This window comes from Leucopleurus acutus, assembly GCF_964270905.1.
Source record: "Leucopleurus acutus genome assembly, chromosome: 1".
Classification (NCBI taxonomy): domain Eukaryota; kingdom Metazoa; phylum Chordata; class Mammalia; order Artiodactyla; family Delphinidae; genus Leucopleurus; species Leucopleurus acutus.
In genome coordinates, this window is record NC_139142.1 from 78,714,625 (window position 1) to 78,739,691 (window position 25,067).

General features: G+C 38.6%; 1 pseudogene across 1 annotated transcript; it reads right to left on the minus strand.

Moving 5' to 3' along the window:
* Window positions 1-20,668: 20,668 nt before the first annotated feature.
* Window positions 20,669-21,268, minus strand: LOC309968790 (MARCKS-related protein-like; annotated as a pseudogene). Its single transcript has one exon. The product of its transcript is annotated as an MARCKS-related protein-like (transcript).
* Between the last annotated feature and the right edge of the window lie 3,799 nt (window positions 21,269-25,067).

Sequence of the window (25,067 nt, forward strand, 5' to 3'; positions counted from 1 at the left end):
CTTGGAGAATAAGTGATATCTGAGAACTATTTGACTGTGAGGAAGGAGAGCATATAGTTGACATGATTTAATTTATCTACAGTAAAAAACATGACAGAAATGAAATAGGTAGGATTTTTAAGCAAGCAAAATATACTATGTAAGCATTAATGTAATAAAAATAATGGGAGATTTTGATGATAAATAATAAGCAATGAACACTTTAAATTATTCATCACACAATTGGTATTATAATTCTAGAAATTAAAAAAATTCTGTATCTCCTTACCAATATTAATTTTAATTTTCCACATTTAATTTTTGTTTGTACCTATATACAAACATAATTTTAACATAATTGTTATTTTGAGGGGATGTAATTTTGTGTTCTGACTTGGGAAAATGAATACTTTTTATAGATAAGAAATTCTTTGAAAAAGTGCAGTGGATATTAATTTCATTTGATATTTTAAAATATTGAAAATAAAAATAATAAGGAAGAATCGTTCTCTAAAATATCCTCCAATTTTTTTAAAATAAAAGGTAGGGCTTCCCTGGTGGCGCAGTGGTTGAGAGTCCGCCTGTCGATGCAGGGGGCACGGGTTCATGCCCTGGCCCGGGAAGATCCCACATGCCGCGGAGCGGCTGGGCCCGTAAGCCATGGCCGCTGAGCCTGCGCGTCCGGAGCCTGTGCTCTGCAACGGGAGAGGCCACAACAGTGAGAGGCCCGCGTATGGCAAAAAAAATATATAAATAAATAAATAAAAGGTAGAGATATAAATCAATAAAGAACAAATAATTAACCTACCTGATTTGTTTATAGGATTTTCTTTGTTTTTCTTCATCACTGACTCCTTTTTCTCTCTCAGGCAAAAGGAAATTTATACACCCTTAATTCTGCTTTCTTTCGAAATGCACAATAATTGTTGTCCAATCAGTTGAAATATTCTAATGCTATTAGTGCAGAATGCTGATGTGTGGATGGCTGGGAACATTTTGCCCATATCAGTCCTAGTTAAAAACTCAACATTGACTTTGTATCTTATGGAAAACACTTTTGCTTCCTAAGACTTATGAAGACTTTTCAATCATCAATGGATGATTTCCCATCCATTGGCAAGATCCCATCTGGTAAATGTAGTAACTTTTATTACTGTTCACCAAATATTCTGTTTTTCTTCCCTTTGAAGTCCCTTGCTGAGAGACCATTAATCTCTGCCCAAAGATCATGTGGTTTGTTTTGACCAATTAAATGAGCAGAGGTGACAGAAGTCGCTTCTGGCAAGAACTTTTAAGAACAAGTACATGGTTCACTGGTTCTCTTTTTCTTCTGCCAAGGGATTGGTAATCAGACTGCTCATTGCTCTACTAGCTTAAGTCCTAAAACAAAGCCCCTGGCAGTCTTGGGATGGATACTTAGAATGATTAAGAAGTAAACTTTTGTTGTTGCAAACCACTGAGATTTTAGAGGTCACTGAAATTCGAAGTCCACCAAGTTATCTCAGGGAGGAGATAATCCTGCCAATTTGCATGAGCAGCAAACTCTAAAGAGGCAAAGGAAGAAAATGGTGTCATTGGATCTTTTTAGATACTGGAGTGATGGAAGAGGGGTCAGTCACTCAATAGGAGCCATAGTGATAGAGGAATCGGTCATTACCATAATAGTGCACCAAGAAAGAGAAATCACTGATCTCTTTTTGCATCTGCTTTGCCATCTCCTACCAGTGCCTTCCACTGGCTGAATTTCACAGGAAGAGGATAAGGAAACATGTGGATACAGTTCACAGAGATCAGCCCTTTGGGGTTGGCAGAGAAGGCAGAGTAGGATGAAGGGTTGGTCTTGGAAGGGCAAACAGAAGAACCTATGCACCTCCTTATTGCTATACTCCCAATTCCTGTTTGTTTGCCTAGTGCATAGGGAATACTTAAAGATATTTAATGGATGAAAGAATGAAGAACATAGACATTAAAAGCAAAGTAATTAATATGGATGCTAAGATCAGGCTGCATTTCTTGGCTTTTTTAGGAAATTAGTTTACTTCAATAAGTTGTCTTGTCACTGAATATTGTCATGAGAGGGTTTTAGCTATTGATATAAAATACTTTTAAACCAAATTTTGAACTCCTATGAAGAATACTAAAAAGTAAAGTAACTGGGGAAGGAATTGTGAAAGAGATCGTATTGGTATGCAAAATTGAGGTGACTCAATTTGAACAAGTTTATTGAGTAGATAATTAAGTGAAGAAGGTGAGTCAGAAAATGTAATTCATGACATGCAGTTACACACAATTACTCAAATTATCACTGGTATTGATATTTGGTGGAGTGTCAGCTGGGGCAAGGCATTAAGAGATCATATGGTTGTGGCATTTGATCACTATGGCAACAATGATCATTAAGAGGCTGTGGGATGGGCTGATTATCTCTGTGTTGTAAAGCTTATAAAAAAGAAAACAATAAGCTTAGTGCTTGAACTCAAACCAAAGACATGAAGAGAATATCAGAAAGCTTCTATGGAAGCTTTAAGCCAGATTTCCTAACCTAGAATCCACATTAAGAATTCATGTTTCTTATCTAAGGTAGGGACACTTGTTGGGAAGAAGTGAAAACTATTATTTGAAATAGGGACATTTGGGCAGGCATAGGTGAGGCTGAGAACTTAGAGACTCAAATTCCTTTGAAGCTGCCTTGACAATGGAAGATGCTTTCTCCCACTGTCTAATGAAACCAGTCTTTCCTTCCAGAAGAACTTTTCAATAACTTCGCTTGGGGCAGTTGCCTCTCAAGGGGGTAAGACACTCCTGCCCCATTCACCATGCCTTATTGCCTCCAGGACCATAATGAGAATTAAATCCCAACATAACCATGAGACCCAGCATAATCCTGAGAGAAAATTGCAAGGTCTGCTCTGGGAGATCATCTTGCCAATTTATATAAACAAGAATCTGGCAAGCATGAATTAGATTGAATGCTAAAGAGATTAGGTCAAGGTGAATGAATTGTAAGATTTAATTGGCCAGTGATTCTCAAAATGTGGTCATTGGACCAGCCAGCATCAGCATCACCTGAGAACTTGTAGGAATGCAGATTTCCTAGACTCCATCCTAGACCTAATGAATCAGAAATTCTAGGGCCTGGGGCCTGGAAATCTGTTTTAACAAATCATCTAGGTGATCTGGTACATGTTAAAATTTGAGAACCATTGGAATATGCTAAATGTATGTATGTGGCCTCTACTAGAATATGAGATTTTAGTATTTTAGGTAGAAAAATTGGGAGTGAGTCAAACAGTTGGCTGGTAAATGAAAGCCTGGACTCAACAGTTTCCTGTAGTTAATGAGTTTAAGATTACAGAATTACCTTGACATAATGTAGAAAAGGAAGCTTGATGGCTTAGAGAAATAAGAATGTTAGAACAGATTTAAAATGTGCAATTTGCTCCACACCCTCTCACCTTCCTTACTCCAGAACATCCTGGAGGACACCTCCTTCATTCAAAACATACTAAAAAGCAATGGAAGGAAGAGAGCACCCTTGAAAACCTCTGTGCTGGCATCCCTAACGGCTGAGGATGGACATGAGAATGTTGCCATGAAAATGAACTCCCTGAGTAGCAAGGCCAGGTGGCTGCTCTTAACTGTCAGAGACAAGGTGGGCACAATTATCCCAATATCCTGATTGATAATATACCTTATTATTAATAATAATATATTTTATTATTAATAATAATACCTTATTAGACACAGTTTACAGAGTGGTAATCAGAGTGTTTTGACCAACATGGACATGTGCCAGTGACTAATTGATCACAAGGTCACTGGCAATTAAATATATGGGCAATCTTATAAGGTGTTTCTTGACTTATATAAAATAAAAACCAATTTAAGTTGTCAGTGAGAATTAGCCTCATACCCAGTTCCCAATTCACAGATCTGAAGTCCTTTAATTAAGGAGTAGGCCAGGTCCCTTTGAGGAAGAATGTAGCCTGAAATATGGCCACAAATGGCATCCATGGCTTTTCCAGATTAACCTATGGTCATTTACCAGGATGATTTTTACTGGGGAAAGGAAATCCCCAGTCCTTCTGGGGGTTTTTAGATAGTGAATTTGAGATAATGCTAGTCCTTAGGAGACAAAACACTATTATGGCCCAGTGGTCAGAGTATGGACTTAACGGAGGTCAAGTGATAAATGAAATCTTGACTTCATTTAATCTGACAATGGATTCAATAAGTCCACAGACCCATCCTGTAGTTATTTCCACAGTTTCTGAATATATTAAAAAATAGACTTTTTTTAATCAGCTGAGGCATCAACTTAGAAACAACAACTGGTGAGTTTAGGTTGCTATGCTATAGAATGTAGTATATGCCTTAAACTAACATTAGATATATAGTGCCCTTTTAGCCAGAATGCAGAGATGCCAGAATCAAAGAATGGAGGTGGGAGTTACCTGTCTTAGTATCTCATATTTCAATTAAGTATTCAGAAGATTTAGAAATCCTAATTTCCAAGGTAGAACAATTTCTGCCAGGAAACACAGTCATTGCTCCATTAAATTAAGAGCTGAGTCAATCTTTTGGCTATTTTGGGGCTTCTCATGCTGAAGAACCAACAGGAAGATCTTACTCTATTGGCTAAGGTAATTGCTATGTGGAACTTGGGTTACTGTGATACAGTAGAGGCGAGAAAAATACGTGTGGAACTCGGGGGTTTCACTGAGGAACTTCTTACTGTTCCATAAGAATGGTCCGTGGGAAACTGTGAAATCTCAATAAAGTCAGCACCACTAAGGATTTTAAATTGTGGAAATAAAGGTTTAGGTCACCCTTCCAGGTAAATAACCCCAATCAGAAAAATACATGGAAGAAGTGATGGATATAATTTTAGGTCTCATGACCAGCTACAAAAGCAGATATTATAGTGGCTGTATCTTATGTTAATTTCATTTCCCCCCTTTTTCTGCTACTGAATATAAAAAGTTCTAATGGGAGGTTAATTATAATTTAAGTTTCAGGAAGGGGCATGAATGAACTGAAATCACTCCATATTTATGGAATAGCTGATGTCACTTTTGTGTGAAGGGTAAGAGTTTTTTCATGGGATGGAGAGGCAAAAATTAATGCTATGAGGCAAAAATTGTAAACTAAGCTGTTTATGCGCTGTCCCGCCCCCCTTCCCATCTATTATGGCATAACAAATTACTTTCCAAACCTAGCATCTTTTTGTTGTTGTTGTTGTTGGTTTTTTTGCGGTACGCGGGCCTCTCGCTGTTGTGGCCTCTCGCGTTGCGGAGCACAGGCTCCGGACGCGCAGGCTCAGCAGCCATGGCTCACGGGCCCAGCCACTCCGCGGCATGTGGGATCTTCCCAGACCGGGGCACGAACCCGTGTCCCCTGCATCGGCAGGCGGACTCTCAACCACTGCGCCACCAGGGAAGCCCTCAAACCTAGCATCTTAAAAGAACAATATTTTATTATCCCATAATTTCTGTGGGTCAGAAATTCAGACATAGCTTAGCTAGATACTCTGACTCAGGTTCTCTCGGAGGGCTGAAGCCCCTCTAAAGACTTGTAAAGGATCTACTTCCAAGCTCACTCACATGGCTATTGGCAGGATTCTGTTCCTCAGGGTTGTTGGGCTGAGGGCCTCAGTTCCTTGTTGGGCTGGAGACTTTTCTCATTTTTTTGCCATGTGGGACTCTCTATAGGGCAGCTCATAAGATGGCAGCTGGCTTTCCATAGAGTAAGGAAGTGAGAAAGCAAGGAATGGTGTCTAATATGGAAGCCCGTGATGGAAGCCAGGATGGAATCATATCATGGAAGTGACTTTTCAACACTTTTATCATATTCTATTCATCAGAAGTATACGACTTTTCCAGCCTCACTTCAGGGGGAGGATACACAAGGGAATGAATACCAGGAGGCAATGATCATTGGGAGCCACTTGGAGGCTGCTTCTCATACCCTCAATTCATTCTCTGCCCGATTCTGCCCTGATATGGATCTCAGTTGGACTGCATCACTCAGGCTCATACCCTCTGGCTTTCTGTTGGGTTTTACCAATGGCAAGTCCAGGCAGAAGAATAAAAGATGAAAGAGAAATAGAAATATAGTAGAAATATTTCTTTTGCTGCTTTTCTTCTGCTTTCATGCTGTGTTTCTGGCAGTAGCTGTGCTCTTCTGCCTCATAATTCTGCTCGCCTAGCTCCAGACTTCACTAGATGCTGGTAACACCATTTCCTCCTCTTCCCTCTTCAGGCTTAGGAATGATTTAGGCTTACCACAATTGCCAGTCCCTGAATACCTCAACATCTCCTGCTGATTCTTTAATTCTTCACACACATCTACAAATGTTTCTTGCATTAAATTCTTTGGTTTCCCTAATAGCACCTTGAATAGTACACATTTCTTAAGGGAAGAGATTATGTATTATTATTTCTTTAGTCCTAATGCCTAACATGGTAAGCATTTAATCAGTGTTGGATGATTAAGTGGATGGGTGGGTGGGTAGAGGGGTGAACCTAGTTTGAGTAATACGAAAGAAAGGAAAGATAAAATATTATAAATTATACGAAAATTCTTCACTGACACAGAGACATTAGCCCTCTATGTTTTGTCTGAGACGAAACAGAGAAAAGAATTAAATCTCTAGTGAAAAATGGCAATTTTAAAGAAGTAATTTTCTTTTGATAGAGAAGGGAAAAAAGAAACTTATTTAAATCAAGCCAACAAGTCCACAGTAGTGTAAGAGGAGATTTTTCAGAGGGTTACCCAGTTTATGGAAGCAAAATGCATACTGAATTGGCTTAATATTAAATAGCCATAACCAAAGGGTGTGGTGATTTTTATACCATTTCTAAACAATTAAGTTTGTTCCAGCTATGTGTGTCATGAAAAAACTTTTGTCAGTGATGTTTAAATTTATGTTAATGATCAAGGGAAATTAAGCTGATGTTTGAAAGTATTTGAGTTTTAGGCATAAAATGCTCCACATAAAATAAACCATACTGTGTTCTAAATATTAATGTACAATTAGTAAAGAACTCTGACCCTTTGAAGAAAGACAACTAAAAGTATTTACTGTTAGATAACTTCATTCTGCAAGATGTAATATCATAGAAATATGGCATTTTCACAATTTACTTTGTCAGGGCAAGGTACCATATTCTCTGAGATTTTGGCTTCTATCATTTTGCCACCATAGTAAGAAATGGCCTTAGTGTTCTGGGTTAGAATTGCCCTGTCAGTATAAGGCAAATTCTAAGGACCATCTGTTTTCTCTCTGTAAAGTGTGTTATAGCAGCCTTGCAAATAATTTTCAAAAATTGACTTGTTCACTGTTTTCCCTACCTGCCCTCACCTCAGGAGAAATATATTTGAACAGTAAATTCATAGTCTTTATTACTTCTGAAGCCCCCATGGTTACTTGCAATGGACAAGTGAATAAGGGAATATTTGCAAGACTGGTATAGAGACTATGAGGAAGAGTAGAGTTTATAGGTAGAATCCATTCGACTCAAAACCATTTTATTAGTGAGAAATTTATTTTTTAATGTATTTTTATACAGCCCAACTACCTAGCTAATTTATGTTTTAAAAAAATCTCTAGGCATACCTTTTCTTGTCTTAATTGGCAGTTTTATTGGCATAGCGTTGACAACAGTCCTCATTAATACAACATTCATCGCACTTAAAGAAACCTAAGATGGTGTGCTGCAGGGGGTAAAAATATCTCAAACAACTCTGCACCTTCTTCCCAACATTTGCAATCAGTATAATCAAAGAGTTGAGAGAAATTAATAAAGTGACAGAAACCAATCATGTTCAAAAAGGAACTCTAACACTAAAAGCCTCAACTTCTTAATTATAGCCTCTCTTCCATTTCAAGAACACACATGCACAGACCTACATATATCTTAATATCAGCATATTCAAAAATATACTCACTTTTTCAGGCTTGAACTACCTTACAGATCCCCAGAGAGGTGCAAGGTCTAGGAAATTGTTCAGTTAATAGAGAACCAAGAATTCTTTTAACTAAAAATATTTGTAATCAGCCTCCCAAGTGGTTAATAAAACATGTGACTGAATGTGAAGCAGGCCAAAGAAAAAAGTGACAAATCCATTTATTTCTTAAAAATCAAAACATTATATTGAGAAATCTGTTACTCACTCACCTGCCAAGTTCTAAGATTAGAAATCTTTGTTTTCACTGCAACAGTTGATGCTACTGCAAACTGCTAAGTCACTTGAGGAACCTGCTCCCTGTTCTATTTCAGATGTTTCTTCTTCAATAACTTTTTAATTAAAAAGCTTTACAGAGAACCCTAAACTTAGAGTCATAAGAGCAATGCTTTTAGATTTCCCCCCTCTCTTATGTGTGTATATATGTCTATAATTCTCCAGATTTATTAAAATAAGTGCTGTCCTACAGGCCGAAATAAAGCTACAAATACAACATCTGTCTCATTTCTCTAATTATCTCATGGATATCTACCAATGTATTAATTAACTTCTAAATTTCATGACTCTGTCGACCATACAATTCCTTCTCTCAGTATCATCTGCTCTCAGTATTGTTCATAGTTTTAAAAATTAAATCAACCTTTTTCTATAGGTTTCATTTGAGTATGACTTGACCAATCACTATAGAGCTATTTAGTCCACCATTTTATTAAGACACTACGTCTTCATGCATAATAGAATCATGGTATATTTATTCCTTTGTTTGCAATAGAGAGAAATGTAATAAACCACTAATAGTATCATGGGTTAAGAGATGCTAAAAGGCCAGAGTCTACTGTAAACCATTCTTCTTACTACATGGTGTGGTGTATGAAACTCTCACCATTAGTGTCACTGTTTTTAGTTAAGTTGAATAGGTCACGACAATTATATAATCTAATAATGTTACAAGGAAGTACTCTAATATCACAACAATAACAGGCTTGATGTAACTTGAAACCTATCTAAACAAAATAAAACCCATAATCCTTGCCAGTGGGTTTGGGACCAAACTTAACTTTTCACTGAGTCTTCAGATTCTACAACTTTTCCACGATTTAAGATGGATTCTTCAAAACTCCAGAAAAAAATTAAAAAAAAAGAATCTTCTTTTTCCCCACACACTATTACATAGCTAAGGTTTAGAGAAAGCTCCAAAAGTTGAGGAATGTGTGTAAAAGATCTTGAATGACAGAGCTGTTTTTGTTCACTCTCCCTCCTTTGCTACAAAGAAAAACAAGAACATGGGTGACCTATAAGGATAAGGGAAACAGATTTCCATCTGTAAGCCTATAAGGGGCCATTGAAAACAAGGGTATGAAAAGAAGTTTTAAAAGTTATAAGGAACACATTCAGAGAAGAGTTTCAAATGAAAACAAGCAATTAATGAGGTGGGTAACAACAGGAATTGAGCATATGCCAAGACCTGCCCCCTATCTCATGCCTCTTTGGTGAGAGAAATTACTTTTTTTCCCTTTACTATGTAACCCTATCCTGAACTTTATGACCTTTAGAAGAAAGAAAGATACTCAGGAAATAAAATTTAGGATTATCATTGCTGGTAGCAAAATGAGAGACTAGTGGGTTTATTGTTTAGAAACCATTCTAAGAAAGAATACCAAAGCAAGGAAATTAACGTTTGTCTGAAAATGATACAAAGAGCACATTGTGGCTGCAAGTCTATAAACTGCATAGTGTTCTAGAATAACTACATGGGCAATATGAAATGATAGTTTAAGGAGTTTGCTTATATATGCAGATACTTAATCTGGATAATTTAAAGAAGTAGTTGTGACCTTGGGCAAATTTGATAATCTCTTTGTGTGCCTTAGTTTCCCCATCCTTAAAATAGAAATAACAAAGAACCCATCTCATAATTTGTTACTACTAACCTATATAATATATTTAAAATATTTAGAGCTGTGCCTGACACAAAGTAAGCACTCAGTAAATATTACTACTCTGCCATTAAAAGCATAGACTTTTGTTAAAATATCTGAAAAAATACTTCAGTTCTCCAGTATACCTTAAAAAGAGGTTTTGTATGAATGCCTGTAATAGGCTGAATAATATCCCCCAAAGAGATCCAGGTAAATCCTAATCTCTGGAACCTGTGAATGTTACGTTATATGGCAAAAGCATCTTTGCTGATATGATTACATTAAGGATCTTGAGGTAGTGAGACTTTCCTGAATTATCTGGGTGGGTTTTAAATGTAACCACAAGTGTCCTTATAAAAGAGAGGCAGAGGGAGACCTGCATACAGAAGAAGGCCATGTGATGCCTATAGCAAAATGGTTACTTTGCTGGCTTCTAAGATAGAGGAAGGAGCCACAAGCCAAGGAATGTAAGGAATGCATCTCTTGAAGCAGGAAAAGGCAAGGAAACAGATTCCCCCCTAGAGTCTCCAGAGGGAGCAAGTCCCTCCTGACATCCTGATTTTAGCCCAGTGAAACTGATTTTAGACATCTGTACTCTAGAACTGTAAAAGAATAAATTTCCATTAAGTCAGTAAGTTTGGGGTAATTTGTTACATCAGCAACAGGAAACTAATGTAATGTCACACATGTTAATTAATTAAATTAGCCATGTGCTATGGCGTGAAATGGTTATGGGAAAGTATTATTATCTGGTTTACGTAGTCAAAATAGGGATCTGTTTGCTTAAATTTTACAAACTGATAAGGTTTCTCCACCATCCCAGTGCCCAAAACTGATTTACTCCTCCATTCTCAGGCAGTGAGTGGAGACTTGAATTCAGACAGAGCTATGGGCATTTAGTGGGAGACCCTTTTAGCTTTCTTTCTATGCTTAATTTAGCACTTCAGACATGCACAATTTAATTTGCTAATCTGAGGTAAGATGATACTACTTTTTAGGTAGCTGTCTTAAATACAAGCATAGAGACCTGCCACATTTTACAAAGCAAAAAGTGGATGGATCAGGCAGGGAAACTCTTGGTGTTGTGGAAAAGTACTGGCTTTGGAGCCAGGGAAATCCAAGTTTGAATCCTAGATCTACTATAAACTTTGAGACCTTTATCCTCTTTGGATTACAGTTTCCTCTGGCATAAAATAAGAATTTTTTTAAAGGGCCATTTGTGATAAAAATGGTCTCATTTTATTTATAACCACGTGCTCCAAGTCCACATTGTCTTTAGAATCAGGAATTCCAATCCTTTTTCCAGAGGCTCCCCTCATCGAATGTTTCTGAGAATTCATCTCCACTCACTGCCTGAGAATGGAGCAGCAGATCAGATGGTGCCTCTAGCTGGATTTCAACACTGCGGGCCCCTTATAAAATGTTGGTATCTACTGGTCCCAGAGGCCCTGGTGCTACCTCCACTGCCTGCAGTACTTCTGAGGCAGGCTGCAACATGCTCTGGTGCCCTCTGAGCATATCTACACTGGGTCTTCAAGAAAAAAAAAATGGCAAGAATGGATTCTTGAGGTGAATGGCCAGGCAGAAGGTGAAAGATGTCCTTCCTTCCATGTTACACTTAGTCAGGGTGTGTTCCATAGCAGATAGCTGGCCACAAAGAGGCATCCTGAAGATTTTATGTTTTTAAGCTCATTTGATTCTCCCACACGATTATTTTCCCCTGGGCATTATCGCCAGTACTGAATTTGATGAATCCAGAAGGATAGTGCCAAGTAAAATTTAGATAAACCCACAGTTGACAAATCCAAGTATTAATTGGGAGATGTCAGCTCTATTTAGAAGAGCTTCTTAATCTTTTGTAGATTATATCAAGAAAGAACTGTGACCTTCTAAGAACTATCCAACAGTGTCACTAAGACACAGCACTTGGCCTAGATCAGAAATGTAATCTCAATGCTCCTCTCAGCATAAAATAGAATTCACCAAATTTGCAGACGTTTTCCTTAGAACCTACCACACTGCAGATTCTTTAGAAATTATGCCATCCTTATGAGCCCAGAAGCTACAAACCAGTAAACGGTCTTAGAAAACATTTGGTTACCAGAAAACAATGGTTTATCTTGACCTCTGACAAAATTTGCACATGACTTATTCACTGAGTCAAGCATCTCACTGTGGACCAGCCAGATCATTCATTTGATGGTAAATGATTGTCCATCTAAACCTGTTAATTAAAATATACAGCATTAGATTTTTTTTTTTTCCATTAGAGAACATCTCTATTGCCTACTGATTGGTCAAATAGAAACAATACCCCAGTTCTTAAATTTTGGAGATGACACACTCCTTCCCATGACAGTGAATGTATGCAAAGCCCACAAAATGTGGTGTATAAGAAATATCAAGAGGCTTTTGTGGTCTGTGGACCCCAGGTTAAAAACTATTGAGACACAAAGAATTTCAAATATGAAGCAAGATTTTCAGTCATTTGTGTGACAACACAGAGCTTAGGGCATCAAATAGAATTTTTGTTGATAACATAACACTGAGTTGATAATAATTAGTTGTATTGTGTGTCTTTAATGCATTTGGGTGGGAGAATTGGACAAATAAATATATTTGATTTGGTGTTGCAAATAGATTTTTATTAAAATTTTCTGTTTATATAGGATAGCATATTAGTTGTCTAGGGCTGTCTTCTCACTGTTATGGAGGCTGGAAGTCCAAGATCAAGGTGCCTGCAGGGTTGGTTTCTTCTGATGTCTCTCTTTGGTTTGCAGATAGCTGCCTTTTTGCAGCCTCTTCTTATGATTGTCCCTCTGTGGGTTCACACTCCTAGTGTCTTTTCATACGTCCAAATTTTTTCTTCTTAGGACACTAGTCAGATTGGATTAGGATCCACCATATGAGCTTATTTAATCTTTATGACTTCTTTAAAGGCCCTATTTCCCGTACAGTCACATTCCTAGGTATGGGGGGTGGGGGGATGGGGGAGGTAGAGCTTCGACATATGAATTTAGGGGGAGACATAGTTCAGGCCGTAACACATAGTATATGAATTTACTTGCCTTTATTTACCCCTAAAAGTGTTATTTCAAATTCCAAATTTTCATACTTGAATTATCCTTCAGAAACATTACATTGTATAGAAATTGCACCTCATTTTCTTATGTTAACCTGATGTCAGTAAAACTGGCAATGGTTAATTTGTGGCCCAAAGAAAACAACCACAGACAAAAGGCTTTATAAAGAGAAAATAGTAATAACTGTACTTTGAAGAGTTTTTCTTGGTCTTAAATGTCATCATGGAATAAGTAATGTAAATAATTAATATGTAGTTTTGAAAAGATTTATAATATTTGTTTAATTGTCATGTTTGCTTTTAATGTAGAAGAATTGGTGTACAAGTTATTCTTGGCAACGGAAAGACTATACAAATTATATTTTAATTCTCACCACACTACTGAGTTTGCTATGTTACAAACATATCAATAATATATTTGCAAATCTGCCAGCTGAGGTTGGAAATTTCAAGGGAGAAAGTATTGGTGGGTTTATATTACAATAGGCTAAAAGAGCAAACATTAGACATTTATTTAGAAATAGTACACTTATTGTTAACTTTCACTGTTAAACTAAACTTCCCAAATAAAATATCTTATATTGGTGTGCATGCAGAAATGACAAAAGGTGAATACAAAGAGGTAAAAATTATACAGCTGAAGCATGGACACAAATCCAAAGCAAATGAAATTAATATTGTATATTAAAATGGTAAATATTTAGGCAATAAATCTTACAATATCAAGGTTAACAGTAGGTCAACTTCCACATTTGTGAAAAAGGCATCAAAAAGAGAACAGTCTACTTAGTCCTTCTCCCTTACCAAAAGTCTTTTTTACAAAGAGGAAATCAGTATTTTGTGAGAATTGGATCTTTTTTTTTCATTTTCCAATGAGCAATCAGTTTTAAGTAATATTAAAGGCATTTGAACCCAGAAAATATGCAAAATATAAACAAAATTTTAACCCTATTGCATGGTGCATCAGATGAACAACAGAAATAATTGCTGTCAGTTTGTGCTTTTTTGACCAATAATTCTCTGTATTTCCTACAAGTAACTTGAGTGATGCAAATGACCTTATTTTTACAGCACGCTTTTATTAAATAGTTTATTATTTTGGCAGACTAATAAAGATTTTGGTATTTGCTTTTATTTGCAATAATATTACCACCACATAAAAAAGGATTTTATGTTCTTTTTGAGGAACAAGGAGGATAAAAGTGGTGATGGATAGCGCAACTGAGGCATCAGCAATGAGCTGGAAATGAGACACATAAATATGAAAGCAGAGCTAAGAAAATAGAACTGCACCCTTGGCCTTTCTTAAAAGAACATGCACACTTCATGGTTCATTCACACTGTTACAGAAACTCCTTTTGTTTCCAGTGAATCAGGGAATACATGTGAAGTCTGAAACACTATTCTTACTCATAGCTGACTGACTTCTTCTATTTAATTAGACTCATTCCGGGGAAATATTTCCAAGCTTTCTGAGGATGTTTAGATTTGAGGAAAAAAAATAATCAATTGACTAAAAAGTTGGTGGCTGGAGGGACGGAAGAGGAATCAAAACAGATTTACTATTTTTATCATTAATTAGCACAGTGCACAGAAATGAAAGCATTCCACACTGTAGCATCTTAGAGTCAATAGAGAAATTGTGTAGTATTTAAGCATATTCGATGTAGGTGGCTAGGCAATTGAATGTGTCATTAAGGACAAATAATATTATATATATATATATATATATAAACAATGGGTAGCCCACATTAGATGGAGGCTTTGGGAATTATAGCATTATATCTTGCCAGTGATGGTATGCATTTATTCAAAAATTATAATTGTTTTTGTGTTGCATGTTTTCTGACAATGTCAGTATGTAAATTTTACATGTCAAATATTATATATTTATTGTCACCAGAGTATGTTTAGTATTAATTTTATCTTTTTCCATTAATAACATGTTTCCTTGTAGCAGCATTTAATTGTTACCATGAATGAAAGCAGATTGTGATGAAGAAATGAAGGGAAGGTAAATCTTTTATTCAGGGCTAGAACCTGAATTGGCAGCTCTTAGCTCAGTAATATTCAAACGTGGAACTATTTTTCTTTGCACATGAAAGTGCAGCCAATAGATGAAAGTAGGAAGAAGTAATATGTTGTGAGCTGAGAAATCCACTGCTTTCATTATTGACATAATTCTTCAGATCTTACAGAGGGAGAGAGCTCTACCATTTGGACTCTTGCTGCAAAGACTTACAATAGACATGATTCTGACAAGAGGTTGGTGGTAGCTGAACAGACTTAACAATTAATGGTATGCCAAGGCTGAGTTCAGAGAATTGCTTTACCCAATGCCAATCATTCATTCCTGGCAGTAGCACTTCACATCTTTCCTGGGATGCCGTCCAACCACAGTGGCATCTAAAATATATCGAGCAGTATTACAGTTGGAGGTGAAATTGAAACTTGCGCCAAACAGAAGTGACAAATTCACATGGCTGAGTGTTGCCTAGCAATCAGGTCCAAGGGGGATGTGGCAATTCTGCGTTTACCCATAGGGGTGTGTAAAGGGGGAAAGAAGTATTTACATTAGAGCTTAGGTGGTCTGATGAGTAGAGCCAGGTGTATGAGAGACTTCATTTCACTTCCAGGGTGTTAGGAGGTAGGAATTGAAGTGGCATAGGGAAAGGAGGGCAGCAGCTGAAGTCGGTAGGATAAGCAGCTTTCAAGTCGGAGGTTCTCAGCAATTAACCTGGGGGAGGGGGAGAGCAGCAAGATGCCAAGATGCCAGACTTGCTTCAGAAATTCATGGCAATTAGCCATCCTGCTGCCTTTTGACTGCAGGCCTCTGATGCACCTCTGTTCAGCTGACACTTGGCAGCTGGGTGGCCCCAGGGTAAAGCGAGCAAATGGTGGCCTTCTCGTCCCAGAAATCCACCTGGGAGCAAAGCTCCCGCTGGGCAGCCAGACTCAAGAGGTTAGTGGAAGGAATGGAACACTCAAACTGCAATTCTAACCTTGTGCCCTCATTTACTGTTTCTTTTGAGGGTTTCCCATTCCACCTATTTTTTATTGGTCTTTTCTTTATCTTGGAGAATGCTACTCAAACTCCCCCTACCCTATACTCTATAGTACAAAGTGACTGTCAGAATCAACGATCAACCTAGGAAACAGCAAGTGGATACATCAAAATACCAACTCTGGGGAAAGAGACACAGTGCTTGCCCTATAAAATTTTCTCAGGTCACAACCTGAGAAATTTTGTGCAAATAATTTTGTCTTGGGTTTTCCACCCCTCCTTATTTAGAAGAAGAATAAAACTGGAAATTTGTAGTGTAGATTTAACTGTTTAGTGGAGGAACTCATGGAGGTATTACAGCCACCACACCGTAGATGGTTTTCTTCTTCGCCTACTTTTTTGTTGTTCTCTTTCTTTTGAACTGTTAGGATTAACCTGATGAGTCTAGACTTCACGGCCCTGTGTGAGAGAAGAGCCCAATCTAGACTGAGACGGTGGACATTGTCATTCCCCCGTGTGGTGCTCACTAATCCATAGACTTACTCTTAATGAATCTCAGGCCTGAGTGAGTGCCCATTCCCAATGTTGCAAAGCTTCAATACTATGTCTAGGGTGTTTGGCTAAATTTGTATGTAATCTGTTGTTTTCTCAAGGAGACTACTAAGGGCAGGAACTTCTAAGTAGGGTCAGATAAGATAAAAAGGTGAAAATGTAAAGCGCTATGTAATTGAAAGGTATTTTTGTTATTTCTATTATGTGTGGTATGCTGCTCATTTCACAATAGATGTTTAATAAATGCTGGTGGATCAATAGACAGACTAGATTCATGGATGAATTGATAATGACTGATGAATGTATAAAACCACACATACATTTAAGAGATTCAATAGATCATGAAGCTGGCTAATAATAATAACAACAACTAAATTTAGGGACTGCTCATTTTATGTCAGCCTAAATTCTTTACATTAATTAACTCATTTAATTCTCACAACAACAATATGAGGTAGATATTATGATTCTCATTTAAAATGAGAGGGTTGTTGCACAGAAAGGTTAATCAGTTTTCCCAAATTGTTAGTAAGTGAGGAGAACTTCTTTCTAATTGGACTTCAGAAGTAACCTCCATTAATGGTATTAATTACCCATATATATTAAACTTTGGATCTATTCTATTTAATTTCTTTAAGCATGAAAAGCTAAAGCAGAATGCAGTCAGTACACTCTTGTGGTAGGCAGAATAGGACACTTCAAAAATTACCATATCCGGGCTTCCCTGGTGGCGCAGTGGTTGAGAGTCCGCCTGCCGATGCAGGGGACACGGGTTCGTGCCCCGGTCCGGGAAGATCCCACATGCCGCGGAGCAGCTGGGCCCGTGAGCCATGGCCGCTGAGCCTGCACGTCTGGAGCCTGTGCTCCACAACGGGAGAGGCCACAACAGTGAGAGGCCTGCGTACCACAAAAAAAAAAAAAGAAAAAAAAATTACCATATCCAAATCCCTGGGTCCCCTGAATATATTAAGTTACATGGCAAAAGGGAATTAAGGTTGCAGATGGGATTATGGTTGCCTATCAGATGACCTGGATCTAGGGAGAGGTTATCCTCGATTAATCAGGTGGGTCCTATGTAATCACAAGAAAATACAGAAATATGAAGAGAGAGGCAGAAGAGTCAGTGTCAGAGGAATGCACTGAGGGAAAGACTTGACCACCATTATTATCTTTGAAGATGGAAGGGGACCATGATCCAAGGAATGCATACAGTCTCTGGAAGAGGGAAAAGGCAAGAAAATGGACTTTCCTCTGGGCCCTGCCCATACCTTGATTTTAACACAGTGAGACCCACTCTAGACTTCTGACCTCCAAAACTGTAGGGTAATAAATTCATGTTGTTTGAAGTCATTAGGTTCGTGGTAATTTGTTACAGCAGAAACAGGAGACTAATACAGCTTTCAAATTCCAAGATTACAGAATGAATTTTGATTTCTCACTAATCCAATGCTGGAGTTTATTGACATAACTTCAAGAGTCAAAAATTGGGAGTCTCGGCCTGATTTAGATTCATTATTAGTCTTATTTTCATTAGAACTATGTACGAGGAAAATCTCTCGACATAATCTATAATTTCTGAACACTTTTTCTCTAAAACAAGCAATGTCTATTTTTATTCCATTGTAAGTATATTATGATCGTTAAAATTATAGACATAGGCACCCAAAATTACCTGGAAAAGAGAGACACCAAGTTCCATGGTCTACGATTTAACCTTTTCTGCCCTGTTACTTCACTTTCCTTGCTCTTTGTCTCTCCTCTTCTTTCCCATCTTCCTTCACCTGTCCTTTAACTCTCAAAACAATGATCTCCTCAAACCTGATACTTCTCTGGCTAAAGATCCATTAAGAATGCATCCCTTTTTTAAAGCCTCAGTATCCTAACATTTCTATTTCTCTTCTTTTCCCCTTTAGTAATAGTAGTATTAATAATGATAATAGATGGAATCCAGTAGGCACTTCCTATGTGCTAATATTGTGATAAATGCTGTACATACATTGTATCATTTAATCCTCATAAAAAATAAGAGGTAAGTACTCTTATTATTTCTGTCTTTCAGATAAGAAAAGGGAGGCATAAAGAGGGTTAGAAACTTGCCCTAATTCCGTTAGCTCAAAAGTGGAAGAGCTGGGATTCAAATCCAGAGAAGTGTCCACTTCAGGTGAGTGATCTTAACCTCACATTCTGCTGCCTTCTGGTTTAGTTTCTCCCTGGAAGCAGCTACTAGACTGCCTCCTATGCAAAAAAGTACCTGAATTATGCATAGTGCTTAAGATAACAAAAGATAAAAGTGTTAAGTGCTCTGTCCTGAGGAGAGCCCTAGGTGGTTAAGAAATAAGCAGAGTAAAAATGGGGGAAGTTAGAAATCCAGGCAGGTGTTGTGCACGCAAAAGCCAGAGTTATCCACAATGGAAAGTAGACCCTGAGAATATCAATGCAGGGCCCTTGGCTTATTTAGTTTCATATTTTGAGCACTTAGCACCAAGCTCAGTGTACAGTGAGTGTTCCACCAGTGATTTTAAACTTGGGTTTGCTGGACCACCAGGGATGTGATGATAATATTGGAGAATCCATGTGTTTTACAGTCAGTATTCTAAAATGTCAAAGAAAGTGACCCATTTACAATGATAAGACTGCACAGACTGTTTAAAGAGATGAGTTTCTCGGCTGTTGGCTAGGATTCTACCAGTTCAGTAAGATTATATCCTGGTTACTTCATGATGACCGGAAGCTTTGATTAACAGATATGTATGTGTAATAAAACAGGAAACCAAATATTGCTTAAAATAAATTTTGTTTGCTAAACAAAATATATCAAAACATAAGGACTGTGGAGTCTAATGAATTAAAAAGCTTTACTTAATGGTGAAAAATTTGAGAACCGTAATGTGTACTCAAATATTAATTAAAAGTTGAGTGAATAGGTTCAAATTTTGTGTCTCCAAATATCCCCAGTTATAATCTAGTGCTTCTATTAACAGATTAATGAACTACTTCTTGTAGTCATCATACTTTAGTGCTAATTGGCTTATCAGCTGAACTTCTGGGACAGGTGACATGTAGCTGAGATCTGGGCACAGAAGGAATGTGAGTTTTAATCAGAGGGAAGACAAATTTTCTGGAAAGGGCTACATAATTTTTTCTAGTAGGAAGTATTAAGGGGCTAATTTCTTTTGGGCTGGGGGGTGTAGGTGTAGAAGAGAGTAACACAAAAGAGGAGAAAAAGTATGGAAAGAAGAGATAATACAGCCAGAGACAAACATTATCTATTACACAATTTGCCTACTCCTGGTACTTTCAACCAAAACAGAAGCAATTAATAAATAATTTCTGGGCCTCTACATTAAAGTACTGTGCCATTCAAAATATGATTTAAGAAAACAAACAAACAAAATATGATTCTTTTTTTTTTTTAAAGAGACATTTATTCCTTTTCCAAGGGTTACAGTAAAACCAGGTGGAAGAGAATGGTTTTAGCAGTTAGAAAAAAAAATTACAAATCTGGGGTGTGGCCATTAAAAGTTATTTACAACAATGGGAGGGGAAAAAAACAACAAGAAGTTGTTTCACATTACATACCTCTCCCCCACCCCAAAGCTTAATACTTGCTTACCAACTCAAAAAAGAGACACAGTTGATTCACAAGCTGGAGGTTTGAACTCGAGTAAGACATTTATAAAAACCTAAACGGGGGCAGTGTCCTCCCTAGCCCAGGGGCCACTAGGCACAGCACAAGAGACTAAAAACTCAACAGGGGAAGGCTGGACACTCAGGGTTTGGGAGTGTAGGCACCCCCAGATCTGGCTCAGGGATTTGGGGAGTAAACAAAACCTACTTGGAAAAGAATTGGGGAAGAAAACCAGCAATTGCCTTCTGCACAGGTGGGGACAGGGAAGGAGGAAGGGACAGGGGCAGGAGCATTCCCCATCACTAACCTAACTTGGGAAACTGCAAGGGACCATCTTCAACTGGCCTTAAGAGGAAGACCAGATGGATGAGTGGAGAATCCACAGGAGGAAGAGGATGAGAGGAAACGTGGCTAGGGGGCAACAGCCCCTTCCTTTCTGGGTGCAGGAAGACAGCCAGGGCACCAGGTCCAGGCAGTGACCTCACAAGGACAGCACAGTTTTTGCAGCTTAAGATCACCCACCTGCCCCCACCCAGCTACTCATTCTGCCCACCAGCTGGTGTAGGGCCCCTCTCCACCCAGAGCGGTGGATGGCTCTGCGCCTGGGGCCCTGCCTCTTCTGTGTCTCCTCCCTGGGAGGCAGCACCAGCCTCTGCCCCTGTGGCCTGGGGCTCCTGGCTCTCAGGGGTGGCGCATGCCTTCCCTTCCTGGGCAGTGCCTTCCTCACTGCAGGCACCGACCCACCCTGCTCCTGCCCTTCCTGTGGGTGAGGAAGCAGACGGATTCCCCCAACCCCCCTTCCGATTTCTCCTGAAGGACAGGCCACTCAATTTGGAAGCCTTCTTGAAAGAGAATTTCTTCTTCTTCTTGGGGGTCTCCTTGGGGGAGACCTCCCCTTTGCCCTCAGCGCCCTGGCTAGGGGGTGCCGGCTCGATGACATCGCCTATGGCCCCGGCTGCCTCCTCTGTTCCGTTCACGGTGGTGTGGGGGGCGGCGACTTTCTTCACCTTCGGGGGATAAGTCTGCAATGCTTTTCACGTGGTCGTTCTCCTGTCCGTTGATCTTAGCGGGGGAAGCGCCTGCTGCCTCCTCCGCGTTCACGTCGCCCGGGGAGACTTGGAGCTCTGGCTGCCCATGGCGGGGGTTGTGCTGGGGGGCGCCCGCAGCCGCCCCGGGCTCGCGCCGCAAGGGATAGTTCGGTCGGGGTGGTCCTGGCCGGCGGAGGGGTGGGGCTCGTGCCTGAGTGGGAGGGGTGTGTGCGGGGGGAACCGAGCTCCACCCCCGCTCAGCGCCAGACCCGCTCGCTGCGCGCCAGAATGCCTAAAATGTGATTCTTGTTCTTTGTCCTCAAGGGGAAATGAGATTTCAGCACCGGGCTGACACTAGGATGAGGAGAGTAGGGCACTTCATTTAAGCATATGAAAATGTATATAGTGACATAAAGTAAATCATTATTTCATTTAACAATACAGAGATATCATCAGGTAGTACCAGAAGAATTAACCAGGAAATGATAAAAATTTGGGGGGAGGGAGCCATCATTATGGCCTGGAATCAAGAGGTATTGAGCCAATGTACTGGGGTCTGGAGGGGCATCTATCTGACTTGCCCTATATTCCTAGACATGTACCACACTGGATTACTCTTACTGAAATAGATTTTTTCACTCTCTCTTCTCCTAATAAATAGAAGAGAGCAACTGAGGCTCAAGGCACCCCTTTTTCTTCTCACGACAGCCCTAAGATTCTCAACCTAGCTGCCAAATGCTATAGCACTAATCAGAGTGCTGGGCCTATAGAGCCACTTAATACCATCTAATTATATGGTAAGGAATAACAAACATTTAACTTGGAGAAGATCTCACCAAATGGCAACCCTACCACTTCCTAGCAGTATGAACTTGGGTTAATTACATATTGATTTTATTTTCCTTATCTATGGAACGGGATTGCTAACTTCTACCAAAAAGTTTAACTAATCTATAAGCGTAACTGAAATAACATGTAGACATATCTGATGCTTATTAGACAAATGTTAACTATAAATTTGAAAGGTGACCATATTGCTGTAGACAGATGGAGGCTAACACCTTTCATTGAGGGAAGTTGTGTGGTATTTAGAAATTGGGCCCTGCTGGTCCTTGATTTTTTTACTTACAAAATGAAGGCCTTAAAACAGGTAGATTTTGGAAGATCACTGAAATTCTAATGGTCTCTTTTCTGAGAAGCAACCATCTAGTCAAATTCTTTCTAGGCCCTGAAGCACTGATACAATGTTAAATATAAAAAGAATAATGGAAAACTTAGCACTAATTAAAGAGACAGCATATCATCTCTTTCCTCGTTGTGTACATGCTTATATCTTGGATACGTATCAGTTGGGGTTAGTGGGTGATGATATTATTAGGCTGGCAAAAACAAAAACAAAAATAAAAAGTAGTGAGAATTTTGTTTAGCCAAATTTATTCAATTTAATAAGAAACTACATCTTTTATTTATTTTTGATGTTGGGGGTAGGAGATTATTAATTAATTAATTTATTTTTGCTGTGTTGCGTCTTCATTTCTGTGCGAGGGCTTTCTCTAGTTGTGGCAAGCGGGGGCCACTCTTCATCGCGGTGCGTGGGCCTCTCACTATCGCGGCCTCTCTTGTTGCGGAGCACAGGCTCCAGACGCGCAGACTCAGTAGTTGTGGCTCATGGGCCTAGTTGCTCCGCGGCATGTGGGATCCTCCCAGACCAGGGCTCGAACCCATGTCCCCTGCATTAGCAGGCAGATTCTCAACCACTGTGCCACTAGGGAAGCCCCGAGAAACTACATCTTATTCAGGGGTTCTTCCTACAATTTTGGTATCAAATTGTCTTTTCTTTATACAACGGTGATAAAAGATAATACTTATGTATTCAAATTACCTTTCATAGGAAATGAAAAGTTGGCAGCTTTATATCACTTTCCCAGTTTTTTCTATTGTTGATTAATTTTTAGGTTCATAAAATTTGAAGATCTAGAAATCCCTGACCTATAGCACCAACCAATAAATAGTTTTTATTTTTATCATTAACATTGGCATTGTCATGAACGATGTTAAGAGGAAACTTTCTGAAAGGAATATCTGATTGTTTATTGAAAAGTACCAAGTTTTTAAAGCCTCACTGGCCTTTCTCAGAATCAAAGCCTAACCAGCCCTTCCCCCAGCTTCCCACCCCCACTCTGAGGAGGAAAAGATGTGAGAAGAAAGAAGAAGCAAGAGTCAGATTTTTTTCTGCTCCTGTGGGATCCTACTATCTGAAATATTTACAAGTGTGGAAATGGCACAGAGGAAGCCCACTTACTGCTGGAGAAGAAAGGTCGGAACTGGGCTTGCAGCATCCTCAGTGAGCCAGCTCAGAAGGCGTCTCTGCCCTGACCTAGCTCCAGGCAAGTAGCTATCAGGCCTGTTTGGGGTAAGTGATGCAAGGAAGATAAAACACCAACAGCAGTTTGAATGTCAGGACTGCTGCTTGAGTTGCCACACTCCCAGCAGAATAATACAGCTACATTTTAGAGGATTTTCATTGGATGAAATTTTAGCAGGTATATTAGAAAAACTGAGGGGAGTAACTCTATAAAAGTTTAAAGTCTATGCATAGTGGACTTGGTGGTAGGTTTTTAAATCCACAGTAAAGACTTGGTTTTGACTACCTTCTGACTAACTTTCAAGACATTTCTATTGTAAATTAATAATAAACTTTTATTATGACTGGAGATATTTTCTGACTTAAGAACTTAATCGTGAAATTGTTAATCTATAAATGATTTGCAAATGTAAAAAACTGCTATTGTTGCTATTTTTTCTATTTACCAGCAATATTTTTCATATTCTTATCATTGTCTCTCTATTGAATTTGACTTGAAAAGTAATATTTATTTGCATATGTCAACTTTGAGTGTTATGGTGAGTTGTATCAGACCTGCTGTTCAGACATATTGACATTAAGTAAAGAGGAACAAAGGAACCTAGGAACTGACTCTGAGAGCTCACCAGATTAATCTGTTATCAGAACCAAGAACATATATTTAGAAGTTTGGTTTGCTCAAACTATATCAAGCCCCGTACATAGTCCCAGATACTTATTTATTCTGAACAGAGATTCACATATAAGGAAGTATGCCAAACAACCTCATGTCAATCAGTGACAGGAATAGTTGCAATAATACAAATAGACTCAACAACAGCAATGATAATGTATATTCCCTAGAGAACGAATATGCTCTCCAACATGGTGGCATTACCTGGTCCTCAGTTAAGATTTGATATTTTCCTGCTTCGGAGAGCATCCCACCCTTTGACCTCTTCTTCTGAGTTGAGAATTATTATTGCTCTTGTTGTGATTCTATTTATCTCTTAGAGAAGATGGGAAGGAGTTTCATCTCTTTCCCATTTTTATGCATCATTTGTGACTGGATAACCTATATTAAAATGATTACAATGTGTACCAGAACGCCATTCATGCATGCACCTGTTTTCTTCAGGTTTATTCTGACACAGTATGTGTGTGTTTGGTAGTGTTGGAAGGGAAGATAATAAGTACAGCCAGGTATATTTTGACAAAACACTTGAATGTCATAAAGCAAAATTTACTATTTTTCTTTTTTAAGCCAAAAAAAAGACCATTCATCAGTTAATCTATTAAAGCTGAAATGCCTAGAGAAATATGTTTATTTTCTTTAACTGTTTTATTTTGTATATTGATTTTGAAAATAATTCTTAAATTCTCCCCCAATCCTCATAGGTCTGTAATTTTTAAAGATAGTCTCACCAGTCAGAGTGGATCTCCAGGTATATGAGTGTGAAATCTGGGGAAAGATGGCACACACAACTTTAATATCTCTTCTGTCTTTAGACTTATGGCAAAATCCTTTAAACATAATGTGTTTTAATCACATCATTGAAAAAA